We start from the raw sequence: 22,586 nt of genomic DNA on the forward strand, positions 1-22,586 counted from the left end.
GACCATGTTTCCATTTCATATGAGGACAGCGTGGCTCAGGGATATGAAGAGGTCCCAGGAACTGAAGTCAGGTTTGTCAGACTCCAGAGCTGCTTCTGAAGATACTGGTTGGTTCTACCTGGTTTTCTGTGTTCACAGAGGATAGAGCTGTCTCCAGCACACTCTGTCTTGAGATTCGTTCAAACAGAAGGCCTGACATCCCCCCACCCCTCTGATTTTATCTAGAAATGGAAGCAAACTCCTCTCTTCAGTTATTTTAGCTACAACATGATTTTTACATACCCCAGTATACCGTTACTTCTCTTAACAATATTTACTAAGTCAGACACAATTTTGCCAACTACTCACAGGAAAAGAGTTCTTTAGCGTAAGGTTGCACAGGCTGTGTTCCTTACATAGCACAAAATATTTAAAACCAGTACTTAAACAAGGTTTCAGAAAAGCAATTTAAACTAAATCCATGGTAAAACACACACACACACACATTTTCAAGCTCCTGAAATGAAAACAAAGAAATTATCCATATTACTTACAAGGAAAAAACTAGTCAAGTTATTTGAATTATACATTCAAGTCATCCTTTTAATGTTTGCTTCAAATCCACATTGTTTTGTTTTTCAACACTGAGAAAACTACCATTTGGCATTCTTAACAGACACACATGCTTGTACTTACAGTTAACGAATAACTTCCTTGCAGAGTTTTTTTGGGGGGAGGGGTTGTTTAACATCATTCTGTTTCTCATTCTGTATCTTTCAACACTGTAGTTAATATCAGAGACCAATAATTATGTTATCATGTGCTAACAGATGCCTCTAACACTTAAGTAATTCTCTCAAGAATTCAGAAGCCACCACAAAAGGCATTTTGTATTAGTTATTAACAACTGGCTCAAGAGGGTCATCCTCAATTTGCAAATGGAACCACCTCATTCTTCGACCAGGACAGATACTGTATTAATCAGGGTAGGCTCTCTGTGGTAACATATAATCCTATCTCAGTGGTTTAAGACATTAAAAGTACATTTTCCACTCATATTTTCTGGTAGTTAAGGTTGGCAGGAGGGCTTTCCTTCACATGCCCATTCAGATACAGCTTCTTTCTCTCCTGTGGCTCCATGACCCACGTTTGAGGAATTGTCTCCCTCCTGTCAAAGAGTGGAGAAGAACGAGGATGTTTGGGGGGTGGGGAGGCTTTTTGATAGGTCAGTTCACAAAGGCACTTCTTCCACATGCTATTGGCTGGCACTCAGGGGCAGAACCATATCTAACTGCAAAGGAGCTTGGGAAATGCAGTGTCTTTATGTGCCCAGGAGGAGGAAGACAAGAACATAGGTTTAGTGAGCACTGAAGCGACTTAGCAGCAGCAGCAGCAGCAGCAGGCTTCCCATGTGGCTAAGTGGTAAAGAATTCACTTGCCAATGCAAGAGACAAGAGACACGGGTTTGATACTTAGGTCAGGTTGGGAAGATTCCATAGAGAAGGAAATGGCAACCCACTTAGTTTTCTTGACTGGGAAATCCATGGACAACGGAGCCTGGCAGGCTACAGTCCATGGAATCCTGAAAGTGTCAGACATTACTTAGCAATTAAATAAAAACAACAACAAACCACAAATACCATTGAGTCTCTGTTGCAAATACCAAAAGAAATTGCTAGGCCAGAAAAAAACAGAAACAAACAAACAAAACCCAACCAATCAAACAAAAAAAAAAACAGACAATTCACTTTAAAAGTTGTTTCAAGTTAATGATGATGTAATTAAAAATTATGACCTTTTACTTATACTAGCAAATCTAGTGTGAGTAATAGGTGTTCGAAATTCAAGTCAACTTTCATAAGTTATTTACACACAGTTACTTGAAGTCAAATATTTTTTATTGTGTTAAAATATTCAAAACATACAATTTATCATTTTAACTATTTTTAAGTGTCTGGTTCAGTGGCATAAAGTACGCTCACTATCCATCTTTACAATTTTTTCATCTTCTCCAAGTTGAAACCCAGCACTCATTAAATACTAACTCCCTATCCTCCTAACGCCAGCCTCTATTCTACTTCCTGTCTTTATGAATTAGACTATTCCCAGGCACCTTATGTAAGTGAAATTATACAATATTTGTCATTCTGTGTGTCTGGCTTATTTCACTTAGCATAATGCCTTCAAGGTTCATCCAAGCTGTAGCATTATCAGATAGCATTCCTTTTTAATGCTAAATAATATTCCCTTGTATATACAGACTATATTTTGTTTATCCATCCATCCATCAATGAACATGTGGGCTGTTTCCACCTTTTGGCTATTGTGAATAACACTGCTACCAACACAGGCATACAAATATCTGTTTGGTTCTTTGCTTTCACTTCTTGGATTTACACCCAGTAGTGGAGTTGCTGGATCATTTGTTAACACTAGTTTTTGAGGAAATGCTCTACTTCTCCAAAGTAGTTGTAAATCACAATAGTTTTTGAAGATAAATTTGTGACTGGCTTCTACAAATGGTTGTAATGACTCCTGTGTAAAAGTATAGTCCCTATTAAAAAGTTTTCTGATGTAAGTTGGTGTAGCCTATGGAAAACAGTGTGGAGGTTCCTCAGAAAACTAAAAATAGAATTACCATATGATCCAGCAATCCTAATACCACTCTTGAGCATATACTGAGATAATGTCACACCATGCTAAGTCGCTTTAGTTGTGTCTGACTCTGTGTGATCCCCATGGACTGTAGCACACCAGGCTCCTCTGTCCAAGGGATTCTTCAGGTAAGAATACTGGAGTGGGTTGTCATTTCCTTCTCTAGGGGATCTTCCTGACCCAGGGATCAAATCTGCATCTCTTAAGTCTCCTGCATTGGCAGGTGGGTTCTTTACCAGTAGCACCACCTGGGAAGCCTCACTGAGATAATACTATGATTCAAATAGATACACGTACCCCTATGTTCAGAGTAGCACTATTCACAATAGCCAAGACATGGAAACAACCCAAATGTTCATCCACAGATGAATGGATAAAGATGTGGTACATATATACAATGGAATACTACCCAGCCATAAAAAAGAACAAAACAATGTCATTTGCAGCACTATGGATTCAACTAGAGATTATCACACTACATGAAGTCAGAAAGACCAAGACAAATACCACACAGTACCACTTATATGTGTAATCTAAAATATGGCACAAATGAACCTAACTACAAAACAGAAACAGACTCCCAGACATAGAGAACAAACTTGTGGTTGCCAAGGGGGAGGGAAGGACTGGGGCTTTGGGATTAGCAGATATAAAGTATCATATATAGGATGGATAGACCCAAGGTCCTACTGTTTAGCACAGGGAACTATATTCAATGTCCTGTGGTAAACCATAATGGAAAATAATATTTTTTTTAATGTAAAAATAATTCCCTGGATGGGGAAGAGGATGGGGTTATGTTACTCTAGTTCTTTAGGAACTAGAATAGTTCTAATTTCACTTTTTCTTTGCCTCTAAATAATAAAACACATTGAATAGTTAGTTGTATTCTCTGAGAGGTGAAAAGAATAGGAGTTTGATGGGAAAATTGTGTGGAAAGCTCTGTCCTATCTCTCTTGTGACATTGGCATCTAACAGATTTCCTAGAAACGATGGTACTAGTTTACCACACCATGACCAAAAATTAAACTGGGAAAAATTTCTGTAGCAGTGAAAGTTTTAACTTCTAATTACCAATTAAAACCTGACAGCAACACTCTTCAAGAATTGATATCATTAACTGTGGTTTTTCCCTGCCACTCATATGATAATTATCTGGACTACTTTATATTTTGTCTTCTCCAGATTTTTTCCTATAGTCTATTTCTGCATAAATATTTAATACAGTTAAATAGGGTAATGAAAACCTGACTGTCTTCTGGAAGTTGAACCCAAACAGCAAGGGGTACTGGATGTTTGGGTTGGATTTTATTCTCTTTGCCAATTTAGTGTTTCTGAGTATAGGTACTGTCAAAATTCAAAGATACTATGAAAATAAAAAGCAGGTACTGTGGAAATGAGAGTGTATTTGAACTAAACCCTTAACAGAGAGATTGATTTGGGAAGCTTTGGTTCCTTAATAATATGATTTTTAACTCAACTATTTCATCACAGAAAGATGATAGTACAGTGATATTCTAGATTTCAAAAAATATCTCCAAGTTAAGCTTTTCCAGGAAGAAAGGCTGGAAAAAATGACACTGGGTACAAGGCTTGATGGCAGATTACGATTTGTCATGGCAGGACATCATAAAAGACCTCTTTCATCCATTCTTGCCTACCAGTCATCAGGGCTAATAGATCTGGGGCCCAGTTCTGGAGCACGTTTATTTTCATTTTTTTTAAATAGGACCACATTGGGTGTTTCAGTAACAATAGTGCTTACATCACATGTGACATGAAATGTAATTAGAGTCTATGAACTCAAATGCTACACGCTATCAAGTTTTTTCACTGCTGTACACTGAATTTGCATAATTTAGCTCCCCATGTTCAAACACACGCGTTCACAATAGTTTGAGAAATTTCCTGAAATAAAACTCCTACCTATTAATTTGAAGTTTCTTTGAAGCTGCTTCTTTCAAAACAAAGAGAAATAAAATCTAGAGCAGTTTCTCTTTAACACTATCTTTTTAAGGTGTTAAGTCCTAGAAGGAAGAGCCTGCATGTGAAATCCATCACAAATCTTCCACCATGGGTGTAATGTGGGCAGTGGAGAATTTAGTAACTTCCATAAAGGAAAACTGGAGTCATTTTTTTTAACATGAATCTTGTGTATAATTTCATGTCTGGCAGCGTGGACTAGTGAAATACATAACATTATAAATAATGGACTTTTAGGCCTCTCCTTAACAACCACAGTCAGGTACACATCTGTAGGGCTTCATGGCTATGGTACAATCAGAGCGGCCAGTAGCACTGAAATCACTCCAGAAGCTTCCACTGATCCATCTATTCATCATATAATCTTCATATGAGCCCCAGTCATTCCTGGTAATAGTCACCTCTCCAAGACTCACACCCCTGGAGTTTTTAACCCCAACATTTTTATTCTTTCTTCTGCCACCCCTGGGTGCTATTTTTACCCCCTTCTTGGTTCCTAGGATGTAAAAAGCCTGCTCTCCCGTTATTTTCTCTCTGCCTGTCCCTCACCAACCAACATCTTATACTTTTAACCTCTTGATAAAAAAAAAAAAAAAACCCTTGCCAAAACCCTTATTTTTTTTCTCTTTTTCTCATCATATATATTTTCAAAAATTTTTTTTGGTTATTTATTTAGGATGTACCAGGTTTTAGTTGAAGAAGGCAGGATCTTCATTGATCATGCAGGCAGCATGTGTCAGATTCAGTTCCCTGACCAGGGACTGAACTTGGGCCCCCTGCATTGGGAGCATGGAGTCTCAGCCACTGGACCACCAAAGAAGTTCTTTTTCACTTAAATATATTAATGTACTTCCTAGCATCATATTGAAGTTCTCTGTCCTCTACTAAGAGGGCAAGTGCTAAGACATCATCAAACTGGGTTCTAGCCCTGACCTTGCACAAGGCACTTTTCTGTCTGCTTTCTTATCTGTAATCGGAGGAGAAATTGATCCTATCATGTAGACTGTTCTAAAAGTTAAGATAACAGACGGTCCTTAGAGTAGCAGAAGTGGCCTCAGGAAACATCTATTACTATTAATATTATTATCATTATTAATGTTTGCCTTCATTTCAAACGACACCTGGAGGTTCTTCCCATCTGAGTACTCATCCTTTTTTTTTTCCCTCAGAATTCAGGATGAAGTTAAAGCAGTGCAAAGAGCAGTAACCACAGAGTAATCCTTAAACTCTATGCAGGGTAACTGCTCTCCGCACTGTTTCCTAGACTGACTCACAAGTATTCAGGAAGCCTGTTTGTCATAGCAAGTGCCTGACCAGAGCTCATGTGAGTCGTTCAGTTGTGTCCGGCTCTTTGCCACTCCATGGACAATAATAATTCTTGCCCAGGCAAGAACACTGTTCTCCAGGCGAGAATACTGGAGTGGGTTCTCACTTCCTTTTCCAGGGAATCTTCCCCACCCAGGGATCGAACCCCGGTCCCCGGCACTGCGGGAAGATTCTTTCCCATTTGAGCCACGAGGGAAGCCTGTCTCGTCACATCAAGTGCCTGGGCCAGTGCTCAGCATCACTCTCATTTTAAAGATGAGAAGCCTCAGGCCCAAGAACATGAAACAATGAAGGAATAAACTAATGTCAAATATCATGATTTTACTAAATGCCACCTAACTGTAAGCTTTAAAGTAGTAAATGTTATGTATATTTTACCACAATTTAAAAAATCATTTGGGAGGGAAAAAGAGAAAAAGAAAGAAACTCAACATTGTCCGTATTCAGGACGCTGATCCAAATTCTGTTCTTGCCATTAAACTACCAGTGCACTCCCCCTGGCTTGCTGTCCTTGCAGGAAACTCAAAATAGCTTCTAAGGCCTCCACGTTCCAGACTTTGCCACGGAGAACTGGGGTCTGGGGTAAATGCAACTGCTTCCTTTCTCCCCGGGGGCTGTAGTTCCTAATCCTTCAGACTCAGCCAAACTAGAAAGAGAAACCTCTCCTTCCAGAGTATCTGGCGGGTACAAGAGACTCGCGCAGAGGAAGTGGGTTCTGAGCTCAGCAGTTGAGCGGATTCTCAGGCTGTAAGTCTTAGACTGCTCAGGGGAAGGCCCAGCGCCCAGAACTTGAGCTCAAATAGCCTGGAGGCGGGAGGGGCGGGGGCGGGACCGAAGGCGGGGCCTGGCAGAAACCTGCTGGGCGTGGCCGAGTCTGGAGGGCGGCCCAACAGGAGCCCATTGCGAGTAGCTAGGGTCGTGGGCGGGGCCGACGGGCGCCCAGTGGGCGTGGCCGAGGGCAGGTGGGCGCGGTCAGGGCCGGAGGGCTGGGAAAAGACTAGACCGGAGGGTGAAATGGGCGGGGATTGGGGACAAGTCAAAGACCCGGAAAGTTGGCCCTGCAGAGGGTCTCCAGGGAGAAGGCGGCACGCAGCGAGTGGAGGGAAGGCGCCCTGGAACCGGAGCGGGCTCGGGAGCTGTGGGCCCGGTAGGAAGGGTGCGGTTGCTGCACAGCTGGGCGCGTGAACTCCTGCAGGGACCGTGGCGAAGGTCCCGCCTGGGGAACGAGTCCCTAAGGCTTTGGCTTCTTGCTGCCTTTCTCCTATCGCTCTCGGGGAAGCTCCAAAGACGGGGATCTTGAGGCTGCGGGAGGCCTGGGAGACTGGTCTAGGCTTGCCGGTGGCTTGTTGCCCCGAAGTCTGGTGGTGGTGGTTTAGTCGCTAAGTCGTGTCCGACTCTTTGGATCCCATGGACTGTATATAGCCTGCCCGGCTTCTCTGTCCATCGGACTCCCCAGGCAAGAATACTGGAGTTTCCATTTCCTTCCTCAGTCCCGTAGTTTCAAGTCCTGCACAGTCAAGCTTGAAACCCGAGATTCAGAGTCCCGCGCAGAACGAGGCCGAGGGCCCCTCGTGGCTCCAGCTCAGGGTTGGTGGGCAGCAGTGCTCTGGGGTTGTAGTTTGGCAGCTGTGCTGGTTTTCACTTCTGGGGTCGTAGTTGGGCAGCTGTGCTGGCCTCAGGGTCATCTTTTCCACGCTTGTTCTCCTTTATAAGCTTTGAAATCATACCTCTAAGCCTTGGGCCTCAGCTTGCCGCTTTATTTTACTGTCGTGGTCTTTCCATTGTAAAGATACTCCAGATACACTTAGGTGCGGATATGATCATGGTATTTACAGCCGCGATGTGATATTTTGAAGACGCCTCAGGTGCAGAGACACCTGGGGTGGGGAGACGTTTAGAGAACTTCCTCCATGTGTAGACACATGAGTCTATTCATCCTTAAATCACTTCTCCAGTGGAGAAAACTGACAAGCACTGACTCCTATCCTAAAGGGTCTGTCACGTTCACTGTCATATAGAATGAATATCAGTAAGAAAAAAGCCCTAAAAAGTAGAATTCCTCCTTGGCCAGTTACATTTTATTTTACATTGGCAGGAGGGGTGTACAGCTTTTATCCTGAAGGCCTGATGTAATTCCAGAAATAACCTAGCCCCTTCGAAAAGAAATCTCAGTGCAAGAGGCAAAGAAAAAGAGATCAGACAGCTGACTGACTGCTGATAGCAAGATAGCAACTTAATTTTTAGAAGGATGAGAGTTCTACTCTATGAAATGCTGTGTTCATTTGTGGAGGCTAGATGCTGCTTTATTATTATAAAAGTGACTAAACTATATGTAATGTAGATTTTTTAAAATAAATATTCTGTTGTTGTTTAGTCGCTAAGTCGTGTCCAACTCTGCGACCCCATGGATCGCAGCATGCCAGGCTTCCCTGTCCTCCATTATCTCCTTGAGTTTGCTCAGTTTCATGTCCATTGAGCTGGTGATGCTATCCAACCATCTCATCATCTGCTACCCTCTTCTTTTGCCTTCAGTCTTTCCCACCATCAGGGTCTTTTCCAGTGAGTTGGCTCTTTGCCTCAGATGGCCAAAGTACTAGAGCATCCGCTTCAACATCAGTCCTTCCAATGAATATTCAGGGTTGATTTCCTTTAAGATTGACTGGTTTGATCTCCTTATAAACTTTGCAGTACGTATAGTTAAAATTTGATCCAGATAGGAGCAAAGAACAACAGATCATTTACAGTCTTGAAAAGTCTATCCCTATGTATTTAATGCCTTCTTAGTCTTGCGCTTGGCCCTAAGATCCCTGGTATTGTAGTAGGTAGTGGACCCCTATGTAAGGCTTGTAGAAGTTGTTCTCAGAAATAAGCCTGAAGACAAAATAATGAACTACAGAGAATGGGAGGAGCTTTCTGACCTTGGAAAATATCCATTCTTGTTACCATATGCTTTAAAGGGTTACTATATGAGGAATCTTTCTTCTACATATCTTAAATACCTGAGTCAACCAAACAGTAACACTGCTGAGAAGTCCTTAAGCTGTGCACTGCCTATGAACGTCACTGTTAATAGGAAAACCTGAGATGGTTGTTGAAGAATACGTTTTTCATATACTGAATACGGCATCTTTCTGTTTCTCAGTGGTTCATGTTTTTCTAAAAATGTTTCATTTAAAAAAAGCCTTCTCATTCATAGACTTTCCTCCCTCACTTAAAAAAAAAGGAAGACGAAAAATAAAATATCTGCTCCCACTTAGTCATCTGGCATAAACTGGCTCTGTGGTTCTGACGACCTGTCTCATGAAACCATTATCTCTCTGAGTACAACTGTCTCTGCCTGCTCAGCATGGGAGTCCTAAGTGTTATCCATGTCCCTGTCCCCTTCCAATGAGGCATGGCCATGGAGCTGCCTTGGATAATTAAATATAAGTGGAGTGACCTGTGTCACTCCCAGGTGGAAGCTTTAAAAGCCAATGAGAGGCATACCTCACTCTCCCTCTGCCAGAGTGACCACTGGTTTTCTAGACAGTGGCTGTTCTGTCAGCCTGGAACACAGAATGAGGACAACCAGCAGAGTCTCCATCACTCTGTGTTAGACACAGTGTGAGCCAGAAACCAGCTTCTGTTGGGTTTAGGCCCCAGGGTTTGGGGATTTGTTTGTTAAATCAGTATAACCTAGCCTATCCTGACTAATACAGTCAGGTAAGGTCTGAGTCACATGCCTGCAGGGATTACTGGTTTCCAGCTTATCAGATATCCTGGGAGCCTAAAAGAGGGAAGGTTCTATAAGAAGTGTGCTTCTGTGACCAGTGTTCCTTTTTAACTATCAGATGAGATAGCAGGTAGACTTGTTTCCAGAACACTCAAGTCAACTTTGTGATTTTAATCAAAGGTGAGGAAGATGGCATTTAGATGTTTAATCACATTCTCTAAGGGCAGCAGGTGTTAAAGTGTAAAGTACAGAAAAGTTCAATGTCCATAAGGGATAGGAATTAAGGCTGTCATTTTCATTTTGAAAAATGCAATTTATATATAAATATATTTATATCTATAGATACAGATATATTTATAAATACATAAAATGTAAATATTTTACATACTTAAAATATATAGTATAAAATTTATATTTATATATATAAATATATCTTGTATACTTGTAAAATATAAATGTATTTTTCTATATAAATACATTATTTAAAATTTTAGCATTCTTCCCAAATTTTCCGATATAGAGGAAGGTTCACAGATTCATTGTTAAGAGACAGTTCTTTCCAAATGTAGTTATATCAATAGATGCATTGCAGAAATTATTTTGTCACCAAGGGACACTTGAAATGAATCATCCATACTTACCATTGACTACTTTCTAATTTTTTTTTTTAAAGCAGCCTCAAACAATACTTTAAATATCATTTCCTTGCTTCCTTATTTCAGATCTAAGAGGATCAGACCTAGATTTTGCTCTCCCCATGCAGGAAGCAATGTGTTCCCTCTTTTCCTCTGACTTAAACAGAAGTGAAGCAGGGAGCGTTTTGCTTAGGGCAGAGCCATGCTGCCTTCTTAGGGATGTTGGCTATAAATCCAGTCTCCCTAGAGGTTAACAATCAAAGTTCTCCCCCTCTCTTACTCAGACGAATGATATGATGATGATAAATTGCTTGGACATGACTGCCCTGAGCACTGGTGTGATGAATTATGTTGTTCAGGGCATGACCAAAGATCCTCCACTGTCAGTCGGCCACACTGAATATTGGCAGTTTTCATAAGTAGCTTTCTGCCAATTTTGGTCTCTGTTTTGCATATTAAATTCTCTGTTCTCACTGGTCATGGTTTTAGTTCTTAATCATCTCTGTCTTCCTCTGAATTCACTTAGCTAATCAACCTTTTGCTTTCTCTGTTCCCTGTTCACTAAAAGGCTGGTCTCTGTCTCACAGTTGTGTTCAGTAAACACTGAGTCTTTCTTCACAGAAACTGTTAAAATAATAATTATTAGTCCTTTCCATTAAATTCAGAGTAATGATAGCTTATCTCACAATGGCTTAATTGGGTAATTATTTAGTGTTTGAAAAACACTTTGAAGACTCTATTGGTAAATATTATTATGAATTTAATGTTCTGTGTGCAATTGAAAGTCCACTGCAACCACAAAATCCTTAGTATTTTTGTACCAAAAAAGATGTCTTTCTTAATATTGCTTACTATTTTCAAACGTATATTATTGATTTTTGAAATATTTAAAATATTTTCTTTCATACAATCTCAAAGTTATCATGTTTATTCGGTCACATTTCTAGATCTCATCTACTACATTCCTTATGTCTCTGAAAAGTTAGACATCAAATTCTTGGTCTGTGAAAGTTTGTAGGAAATATGAAGTGGATTCCCTGGTTCAGGGGTATTTCACATTATACAGCTGCCACATCTGTTGTGTGTGGTATCTGCTTAACTTTTCAGCAAGCTTTTCTATTAAGCCCTGACAAATAACTGCAATAATGATTTATTTCCTCTCAGTCTATACACTGAGCTGTCACCTCATTGGCATCAACATTTGTCAAAAAGGATTAGATTATATTGCATATGCCTGGCCAGACTCTTGACAAATTTTCTACTCACTTGATAGACCCAGAGCCCCCTGGTGTAATTAAAGGCCACTTCCATGGCTTGGACTACACGACCTCTATTACTGACTGTATTGGTTTGCTAGGGCTGCATAACAAAATATCACAGGCTGGGTGACTTAAACAAAAGAAATTGATTTTTTCATTTTTCTGGAGGCTAGAAGTCTGAGATCAAGGTTGTAGGTAGATATGGTTTCTTCTGAAGTTTCTCTTTTTGGCTTATTCATTACCCGCTCCTCCCTATATCCTCACATGGTCCTCCCTCTGTGTCCTAATCTTTTCTTCCAACTACACGAAATAGTATGTTAGATTAGAACCTACTGTAACAAACTCTTTTTAATATAGTTTCCTTTTTTAAAGACCCTGTGTCCAAATACTGTCACATCCTGAGATAGTGGGGGTTAGGACTTGAACCTAAGAATGTTTAGAGGGGGTATAATTCAGCCCATCAGACTAGCCTACAGTAATAATGGTCTGTGTGTGTGCGTGTGTGCTTAGTTGCTCATTTGTGTCCAGCTCTTTGTGACCGCATGGACTGTAGCCTGCGAGGCTCCTCTGTCCATGGAATTTTCCAGGCAAGAATACTGGAGTGGGTAGCCATTCCCTTCTCCAGGGGATCTTCTTGACCCAGGGATAAAACTTGGGTCTCCTGTGTTGCAGGTGGATTCTTTACTGTCTAAGCCTCCAGGGAAACCCAATGGTCTCTAGAAACTACCATTTTTGGAGGGTTTAAAAAAATTTACAAATTTGAACAATCAAGTGATAACTACAAATTTTTGTAGAGTCTACTCAGTTCAGGAACCTCTTAACATTACTTGGAGGAGAGCTTTATGTTTGTGACTTAAAAGACTGAACTGATGAAAATCAAAGAAACATGATTAGATGAATTCTACATAGTGTATTAAGCTGTTAACCATAAAATGCAGGTAAGCAAGTATATCTTGCTGTCTGAACTATCACCATCCAGATATTTGTGATGACAACTAGCACATATTTTTAACCTAAAATATCCTCTCTGAATCAAAAACATGCCTCGACTAGTCTGGCATCAAAAAGGGTAACAGGATATAAAATACACTTTGGTCCTGTCGCACATCTTTTCCCTGGAGGGTGACATCTTGTGCTCCTGCTGTAAGATGTGTTCGGAATCTCTGCCTCCTTATTATCAGCTGAAAATGTCCATGAAAGCAGAAGAGTCTCTGAAGAAAGATGATGAACCAAGAGGAAGTTAGATAAGCTCTTATATTTGGAGAAATACTGGGAACGTGAAAACCTCAAAGGCGTCGATGTCCCCTGTCTGCATCAACCACGCATCCTAGAGTTGATACTGGAAAACTGCACCATGTTCAGCTTCAGAACAGAATTATAGTTTTCTTTTAAAGCTCTCTTTTTAAAATGCCTTTTGCAGTAAACGGATAGCCAGAAATCCTTAGAGGATTGTTATGTGGGTTTATAAGAGTATGTTAGTAATATGTGGGATAATTGGTTGAATGGTTTTGCATGAGCTGTGAAACATTATTTTTCCCTTCAAAAACTTTGTAGTTGGAATTACTGTTGAAGCTGTGTGATGATACATAAGGGTTCATTACACTGATCTTTCTACATTTGTAAACTTTTAAAATGTCCACATTAATAAGTTCAAATAAGTGAATTCTTTCTTCAAAGATGAAATTATATCTATAATTATGTAATCACATAATATAATCATATGAATATATAATTCATTTCTTCTTTATATATATATATATATATATCCTGTAATGCAAAATTTGATACCATCACATTTAGAGGGACAGATTAAATTTGAACAGTAAGGTATGCAGGTTTACATAAGAGAATATACACATAGGTAGAATGTGGTTTTCCATAGAAAAGTATTGTTGAAACCTTTACCCAGGAAAGGCTACAAGGACGTCTTTGCTAGTTTTAGCCTAGATTATTTGACACATGTTCTTATTTATCACTCCCTGGTCTATGGCACGTCTATCATATGATGAGTCAGTGCTTTTCTACAAGTTATAGAGTTTCCCAGGCTGCATTTTCTCCAAGTTCAGTTTTTAACTTCAGCGCCTCCATTTGCCACTGCACAAATTCACATAACACAGGAATTTCAGAAGGGGCCACTGGCCTCCAGTGCAGATCTAAGGCCTAAACACTGATTCCCTTTGGCTTCTGTGTTCTTTTGAACTTGCCCCAGTATCAACCAAGAAAGAATAGTTTCCAAGTATTCTTCTTTCTCCTGTGGAACTAAATATCTGGGAGCAGCTGAGTGCATAAGTAGTGAAGATTCTGCTGTTTTAAGTATAGACATGACAGAGACTTTGACCTTACAGCCGTATCTGCCCTGCTATGTGTCCAGGGAGATAGAAGATTCCGGCAGATCCAGCTGCAGTGTTCCTTTCTGACCTTCTTCATTCCTCCCAGGTATTGCCTTTTTAACTTTTTGTCTATCAGAGTATTTCAGTGGAAAAATTAACATATGTCAAGCTAAGAGATTCAAGTTTAAACAGTCTCCACGCAGATTCTACATAGTTCTATATATTCTTGCCTACTGAATGTCACTGAATTGTTAAGATTTAAAATATATACAAGAACATATACAGTTTCTAGCATTAGGGATATTTCATGGGCCTTTGCTATTACGTATTCTTGCCACAGTGAGCTCAAAATGATTAGTTTCCAAATTATTTTGCTTTTAAAAATCAGAATTGCAATTTTTTTTTAATGTGGAGTTTTCATAAGGCATTATGTAAGGATACTGTGTTACCTGATGAAGCTGTTTCCACTTACTTATTTTTATTTTTGTTTTTAGTAATAATTTGGCTAAAATAAGTTTTCGTTAAGAAAAGTGAAAGTGTTAGTCACTCAGTCATGTCTGACTCTTCACTACCCCATGGACTGTAGCTTGTCAGGCTCCTCTGTTCATGGGATTCTCCAGGCAAGAACACTGGAGTGGATATCCATTCCCTTCTCCAAGGGATATTCCCAACCCAGGGATCGAACCCAGGTCTCCCACATTGCAGGCAGATTCTTTACTGTCTGAGCCACCAGGGAAGCCCAAGTTTTCAGGAATTATTCTTATATAATGTGATGATTTTACAACACTGTCACTAAAGGAGAGTTTATTTATATCTTGTTTCTCTAAAAAGAGTGATGTATTAAACCTTTAGAGTTTTACTCTATAAAAATTGGAAAACTTACTAAGTAGTTTTACTGTCTGACCACAGTGTCTCGATCTATAGTTTTTTACACCATATACTATCACATTTATATTTTTATATCCACATCATTTAAAATGATGTCAATTATAGGATCAATGAAAAGGTCTGAGAATTAAAACTGGATAATAACTTTCTCTGACTAATTAGAAGTCAAGATTATATTTCTGATATGTTGTGGGGATGTTACCTCCAGAACAGGAATTAGTTCCTTAATAGGCCAGAAAAATTAAATGTGTTACAAGACATTGCAGAGATGTTAAATGTCATTTAAAAAATTCATTCATTTTTGACTGGAGGATAATTGCTTTACAGTATTGTGCTAGTCTCCACCATACATCAGCCGGAATCAGCCATAGGTATACATATGTCCCCTCCCTCTAGAACCTCTCTTCCACCACATCCCACACGTCTAGGTTATCACAGAGTACCTGATTTGAACTCTCTGTGTATAATGTCATCAGAGTGAATGAGTAAATTCATCATTCATTGGTATTCATCAAATTTGATTCACTCTCATATCATCTTTAAGAGTGTTTGCCCAACAAGGACCTAATGTACAGCACAGGGAACTCTGCTTAATGTTATGTGGCAGCCTGGATGGGAGGGGGTTTGGGGGAGATGGATCCATGTATCTGTGTGGCTGAATCCCTTCACTGTTCACCTGAAACTATCACAACATTGTTAATTGGCTATACTCCAATATAAAATAAAAGGTTTAATAAAAAAAAAGTTTAAAAAGATAAGAGTGTTTGCTATGCCTATATACTACCTTCACTACTAATGACAATATTTTTCTTTAAACCAACCCATTGTTTTTCTTTGGCCTCATCCTAAGCAAAAATGTCTGAAATCACAGGCTTGCAGTGTTTATTACTTTCTCCCTAACATATATTAAATAAGTAAATACTTTTAAAAAACATTTTTAAATGTCCATATATCACCTAAAATCAATTTGAACACCAGTGGAGTATATATCACTTTCTGAAAACAGTGACAAAAAACAAGCAAATTGACTTTTTATACTTATCTCATTGCCCACTAAAAAGTAAAGTAATTCTTAGTTGAAAAGTTGGCACATAGTCATTTTCAGAATAGTTTCTGCACCTGTACTGTGATGATTAGAAACTCTGAAAACAATAGAAAATGTAGTTACCTATGTATCCATATGTATCAGTGTACACATATACTTAGATAATGGATCATTTTAGCTGGTACTTGGGAAAGAGGCAAAAGTTTCCAGTTGCTTAGACCAGTAGGCCCCAACCTTTTTGGCACTAGGGACTGGTTTCATGGAAGACAATTTTTCCATAGACCCAGGGTGGAGGTGAGGTGGGGTGAGGTGGGGGATGGTTTCAGGAGGATTCACATACGGTAGGGCACAGGCTCCTATGAGAGTCTAACGCTGCCCCTGATCTAGCAGGAGGCAGAGCTCAGGAGGTAATATGAGTGATGGGAAATGGCTATAAATACAGATGAAGCTTTGCTTGCTCACCTGCCTCTCACCTGCCCTGCAGCCCAGTTCTTACCTGGGGGTCCCAGTTTAGACAGTCAGCATCATTTATCTGAGGGCTAATCACCACCATTATTTTATACTAGTGCCTCTATTTACTCTTAGTCATAAGCAGTATAAAGGGTGACCATAGAAAGGAATCATCCAGGTAGCATAATATTTTTCTTTCATTTGCTAGTAATAATCTGAATTTACCAGTAAATACTATAGTACAGTTTGTTATAGGATAGTTTGCCTTGGTGGGAAATCAGAAAAAGAACTAGAAAGATCAATATTTTTACATTCCTTGCATAGCAGTGTTTCACCTAATTTTCTACTACATATAAATCCCCATTTGTTTAACATCTAAACACAGTGAGCTTGTGGAGGGGTGGCCACAAAATCAGTTTACAGGCCTTTGAATGTTACTTCACATAGAATCAGAGAAGTTGTATCTGAAAGGAATGTTAGAAATCACCTGCTTATTCCTTTGTCTTATTAATGAGAAAACAGGCCCATAGTTCAGCTCAGTTCAGTTCAGTTGCTCAGCCATGTCCGACTCTTTGCAACCCCATGAATCGCAGCACGCCAGGCCTCCCTGTCCATCACCATCTTCCGGGGTTCACTCAGACTCACATCCATCGAGTCCGTGATGCCATCCAGCCATCTCATCCTTGGTTGCCCCCTTCTCCTCCTACCCCCAATCCCTCCCAGCATCAGAGTCTTTTCCAATGAGTCAGCTCTTCGCATGAGGTGGCCAAAGTACTGGAGCTTCAGCTTTAGCATCATTCCTTCCAAAGAAATCCCAGGGCTGGTCTCCTTCAGAATGGACTGGTTGGATCTCCTTGCAGTCCAAGGGACTCTCAAGAGTCTTCTCCAACACCACAGTTCAAACGCATCAATTCTTCAGTGCTCAGCTTTCTTCACAGTCCAACTCTCACATCCATACATGACCACAGGAAAAACCATAGCCTTGACTAGACGGACCTTATAAAGGAATGTCTCTGCTTTTGAATATACTACCTAGGTTGGTCATAACTTTTCTTCCAAGGAGTAAGCGTCTTTTAATTTCATGGCTGCAGTCACCATCTGCAGTGATTTTGGAGCCCAAAAATATAAAGTCTGCCACTGTTTCCACTGTTTCCCCATCTATTTCCCATGAAGTGATGGGACCAGATGCCATGATCTTCGTTTTCTGAATGTTGAGCTTTAAGCCAACTTTTTCGCTCTCCTCTTTCACTTTCATCAAGAGGCTTTTTAGTTCCTCTTCACTTTCTGCCATAAGGGTGGTGTCATCTGCATATCTGAGGTTATTGATATTTCTCCCAGCAATCTTGATTCCAGCTTGTGTTTCTTCCAGTCCAGCATTTCTCATGATGTACTCTGCATAGAAGTTAACTAAGCAGAGTGACAATATACAGCCTTGATGTACTCCTTTTCCTATTTGGAAGCAGTCCGTTGTTCCATGTCCAGTTCTAACTGTTGCTTCCTGACCTGCATACAGATTTCTCAAGAGGCAGGTTAGGTGGTCTGGTATTCCCATCTCTTTCAGAATTTTCCACAGTTTATTGTGATCCACATAGTCAAAGGCTTTGGCATAGTCAGTAAAGCAGAAATAGATGTTTTTCTGGAACTCCCTTGCTTTTTCCATGATCCAGCGGATGTTGGCAATTTGATCTCTGGTTCCTCTGCCTTTTCTAAAACCAGCTTGAACATCAGGGAGTTCACGCTTCACGTATTGCTGAAGTCTAGCTTGGAGAATTTTGAGCATTACTTTACTAGCATGTGAGATGAGTGCAATTGTGCGGTAGTTTGAGCATTCTTTGGCATTGCCTTTCTTTGGGATTGGAATGAAAACTGACCTTTTCCAGTCCTGTGGCCACTGCTGAGTTTTCCAAACTTGCTGGCATATTGAGTGCAGCACTTTCACAGAATCCTGTTTCAGGATTTGAAACAGCTCAACCAGAATTCTATCACCTCCACTAGCTTTGTTCATAGTGATGCTTTCTAAGGCCCACTTGACTTCACATTCCAGGATGTCTGGCTCTAGATTAGTGATCACATCATCATGATTATCTGGGTCGTGAAGATCTTTTTTGTACAGTTCTTCCGTGTATTCTTGCCACCTCTTCTTAATATCTTCTGCTTCTGTTAGGTCCATACCATTTCTGTCCTTTATCGAGCCCATCTTTGCATGAAATGTTCCCTTGGTATCTCTAATTTTCTTGAAGAGATCTCTAGTATTTCCCATTCTGTTCTTTTCCTCTATTGCTTTGCATTGATCACTGAAGAAGGCTTTCTTATCTCTTCTTGCTGTTCTTTGGAACTCTGCATTCAGATGCTTATATCTTTCCTTTTCTCCTTTGCTTTTTGCCTCTCTTCTTTTCACGGCTATTTGTAAGACCTCCCCAGACAGCCATTTTGCTTTTTTGCATTTCTTTTCCATGGGGATGGTCTTGATCCCTGTCTCCTGTACAGTGTCACAAACCTCATTCCATAGTTCATCAGGCACTCTATCTATCAGATCTAGACCCTTAAATCTATTTCTCACTTCCACTGTATAATCATAAGGTATTTGATTTAGGTCATACCTGAATGGTCTATTTACCCAAAGACACACTCTGAGCAAGTCAACTTTTTTTTTTTTTTTTTGGTAATATAGATGTAGTTGGTAAATTTCTAGCTTGTCTTTCTCTTTGGGAAATAGTGATGTTTTCATAAAGTAGTATGCTGTCCCATCTGTGTGTATTCTTCCATTTTTGGAATACAGCACATTAGCATTAATGTTTGGTCGCACTTAATATATTATATAGCTTCTAGCTTTTTAAAAAATCAATGTATAGTTGATTTACAACATTGTGTTACTTTCTGCTGTACAGCCAAGTGAATCAGTCATACATGTATATAAATTCTTTCTCATATTCTCTCCTACTATGGTTTATCCTAGGACATTGAATATAGTTTTCTGTGCTATACAGTAGGATCTTATTATCTACCCATTCTATATGTAATAGGTTGCATCTGTTAATCCAGAAGCCCTAGTCCGTCCACCTGCCACACCCCCTCCCCCTTGGCTACCACAAGTCTGTTCTCTCTGTCTGTGAGTCTATTTCTGCTTCGCAGATATGTTCATATTTTAGATTCCACATATAAGTGATGTCATGTAGCTTCTAACTTTTGTTTGTATCAAAAGATTAACCTATTGCATATTATCATAAATGATGTCTGTTGCCTTCAATACATTTGAACAAGAGAGCGAAACTGGTATTTTTTAAGCAGCATCAAGATTTCAATATAATTCCCATGATAAATAAAATTTCTGTTCTTATGGTTAGTGCTCTTGGATTCAAATCTCCCTGAGTTCCTGATTTTTTCATCTCAGTATGTCTGATAATAAAATAATAGAAAACTGATAACCAAAGGTAATCAAGGTAATTTTCGATATGAATTCATAATGAAAAGTATATGACATGAGTTACTCTGAGCATTAGCCTGAGAAGTGAGTTGAATGTCATGTGATGCCCATGCAAGAAATCAAGGAAGACTAGGTATCGAGGGCCACAGACTTTACCGATGAAATTAAAAATCACTTCTAAAGGAAGGCCAACTAATTTCATTTATGTAATAATATTGCTCCACAGCCTGTCAGTAAAAGCAGCTCTGAGCACTTAGAAAGCACATCTGTATCTCATTGCGCTCCAATTTTAAAAGCGTCATTAGTTTTTTTGGGAAACTGAGCCGTGGTGTAGTTCTGAGATTTCCCAGGCACATATAACTAGAAAAGGGCAAAATTAGCAACCATGAGCCCTCTGAATGCTGATATTTGCCATCACTAAGAAAACGGGCAATCTTTAATAAAGTAAGAGACACGGCCAGTTGGTAATTCCTCTGCCGTTAATGCGACCGGACAGTCCGTATTCCACATCTGCCCTCTGCGTTTTCAGACCCACGGCAGCTCTGAAGCCTGCGTGTTCTCTCCAGCCACGATAATGAACTCCTCCATCCATCAGCATCTCTAGAACGCCTGCCACAGGCCTGTCACCCAGCTCAATGCTGGCTGTGACCTGACTCTCACTGAACGTTGAGCAGAGAGGAGGATTCCTTGAGAGTTGGGATAATCCGTTTGCAATTCCCCCACAGTGTCTCCAGAGAAGATCAGAGGCTCCTCCAGTGAACACAGTGCCCTGCCAGGCTCTGCATCACATGCCATTTGTCACTGACACACATAGGCAGTTTACTCTGTGGCTTCAAACCAAGGAGAGTGTCAGGGCCTGGGCGGTGCTTTTCTGAGCCTTGATGTGGCGCTTAGGGAGACCATCTCTGCTCATTCCTCTATTAGTGAGAAAGATCAAGGTCCAGCTTCCATGTTCTGCTCAGACTCCAGCAAAGGAGCGGGGTTTTTTGCTCTCTCTTTTTGCTTCATCCTTGGGCGGGGCTGTGGCTGTGAAACCTTTCCTCCTTCCCAGAGTTAACGGCTACAGAGATGCCAGCTGGACTGTAAGGAAGGCTGATAACCCGGACTCCATTCCTGCCATACAGTTTTTGTCTGACCCTTTATTAATTGGCAAACCTTTTCTTTTCAGGAGCACCTTGTGCGATTGTTCTCATAGGTATGTAACACCAGTTACTTCAAAATTTAGCATACGGGGCCTTCCCTGACGGTCCAGTAGTTAAGACTTCACCTTCCAGTGTAGGGGGTGTGTGTTAAGATCCCACACACCTCATGGCCAAAAAAACCCAAAGCATAAAACAGAAGCAATATTGTAACATTGGGTTTCACTGGTGGCTCAGCTGGTAAAGAATATTGTAACAAATTCAATAAAGACTTTAAAATGGGCCACATTAAAAAAAATTCTTTTAAAAATTAGCATAAGAGTATTAATGCTGCATGTAATTGGTCATAAACCTGACTAAATTACAAAGTCCTCAAAGAGAGGACAACGTCTGCTTTTCCTTTCTGTACCACAGAGAGGGAACGGACCTCCTTTCTTACTGTTGTGTGAATCCTGAACAAACACAAAGAAACAAGGAAAACAAAAACCTCACCTCCTGTGAAAGGAAATTTCTTCAATTAAAGGTCTCAAGGCCAACCTTACTGTAAAATGCGCTGACCTTTTGAGAAGTGATATGCTTTACTGCTAAGCATCACTTTTTAAAAAAACATTTTTTAAGCTTTCATATCGCAACAACAGGGCTCCATCACGATTAATCTTATATGGCAGTGTAGTGACAATGATATGATTTCTCTGGAGAACCTATGCTAATACTATTAAAATGCTCTTACAATGCCAAAATGATTGCAGTGGAAGCATGTGGGGACTGTGCTTATGTGATTATGATATTCTAGTGATGGGTGATTACCATAGGAAACTAGTAATTCAACTCTGCAGGGACTTGCATTATGAAGCCATTATAACATGAGATTATAATGACACAATAACTTGGATGCACATTCGTGTTTTGAAAACGAAAAGCTAATTTGAATGCAAGTAGTGTTTCCATTAAGTTGTAATTAAACACTGAAAGCAATGCTTGTTTAAATTTAAGACTGAGACATACAAGCCAGAAGTGAAAATGGTGGGAAGGAATGCATGCCAAGTAGAGGTTTAGGAATGGTTAGAGCCATTTACAATTCTGCCCTTTAGTACTTACTCAGGGTGAAAGCTCACCTTGAAGTGGCCTCCCGAGACTTTCTCCCCCTCTGCTGGCCCCCTAAAGTAACCAAGAGCCACATCAGGACCCAAGAACCCTAGAGGCAACTCCCATTTCTATCACTGCCATCAATTAACATTTGAAGCCTTCTGGTTTTATTTTGAAGTGGGCATGAGAGTATCTTACCTCCCTCAATACAAGAAACTAAAGCAATTTTTTTTTGCCATTAAAAGTAATCTTTTTTAAAATATGATACACTTAATCCACGTTCAAAATCCAACAAAACAGATAAGCACAAAGGAGAAAAAGAAAACAAGAAAAAATTCTACCCTTATAGCCACTATATGCCAATACGAATTTAAAAAAAAAAAAAAAACCCTACGGTATAGCTCAGGGACCTCTACTCAATATTCTGTAATGACCTGTACGCGGATAGAATCTAAAAACAAGTGGATATATGTATAACTGACTCACCTGGCTGTACACCTGAAACTAATACAACATTGTAAATCAACTCTACTCTAATAAAAATTCAACTTAAAAAATTCTACCTCTAGAAATAACCTCTATTAGCACCTCTGGGTATTTTCTTTCTTTCAGACTATTTCCTATGCATAGTATATGCACTTTATCCCTCAAAATATGTTGTTGTTTTTTTTACAA

General features: G+C 39.9%; 1 protein-coding gene across 1 annotated transcript in view; it reads left to right on the forward strand.

Moving 5' to 3' along the window:
• Nucleotides 1–7,039: 7,039 nt before the first annotated feature.
• Nucleotides 7,040–22,586, forward strand: part of PTER (phosphotriesterase related) — a 78,632-nt gene continuing 63,085 nt past the window's right edge. Inside the window, exon 1 of the mRNA XM_068987700.1 lies at nt 7,040–7,090. The gene's annotated coding sequence lies outside the window, so the exon portion shown is untranslated. The remainder of the gene's footprint in view (nt 7,091–22,586) is intronic.

Source organism: Capricornis sumatraensis, chromosome 15, assembly GCF_032405125.1.
Source record: "Capricornis sumatraensis isolate serow.1 chromosome 15, serow.2, whole genome shotgun sequence".
NCBI lineage: Eukaryota > Metazoa > Chordata > Mammalia > Artiodactyla > Bovidae > Capricornis > Capricornis sumatraensis.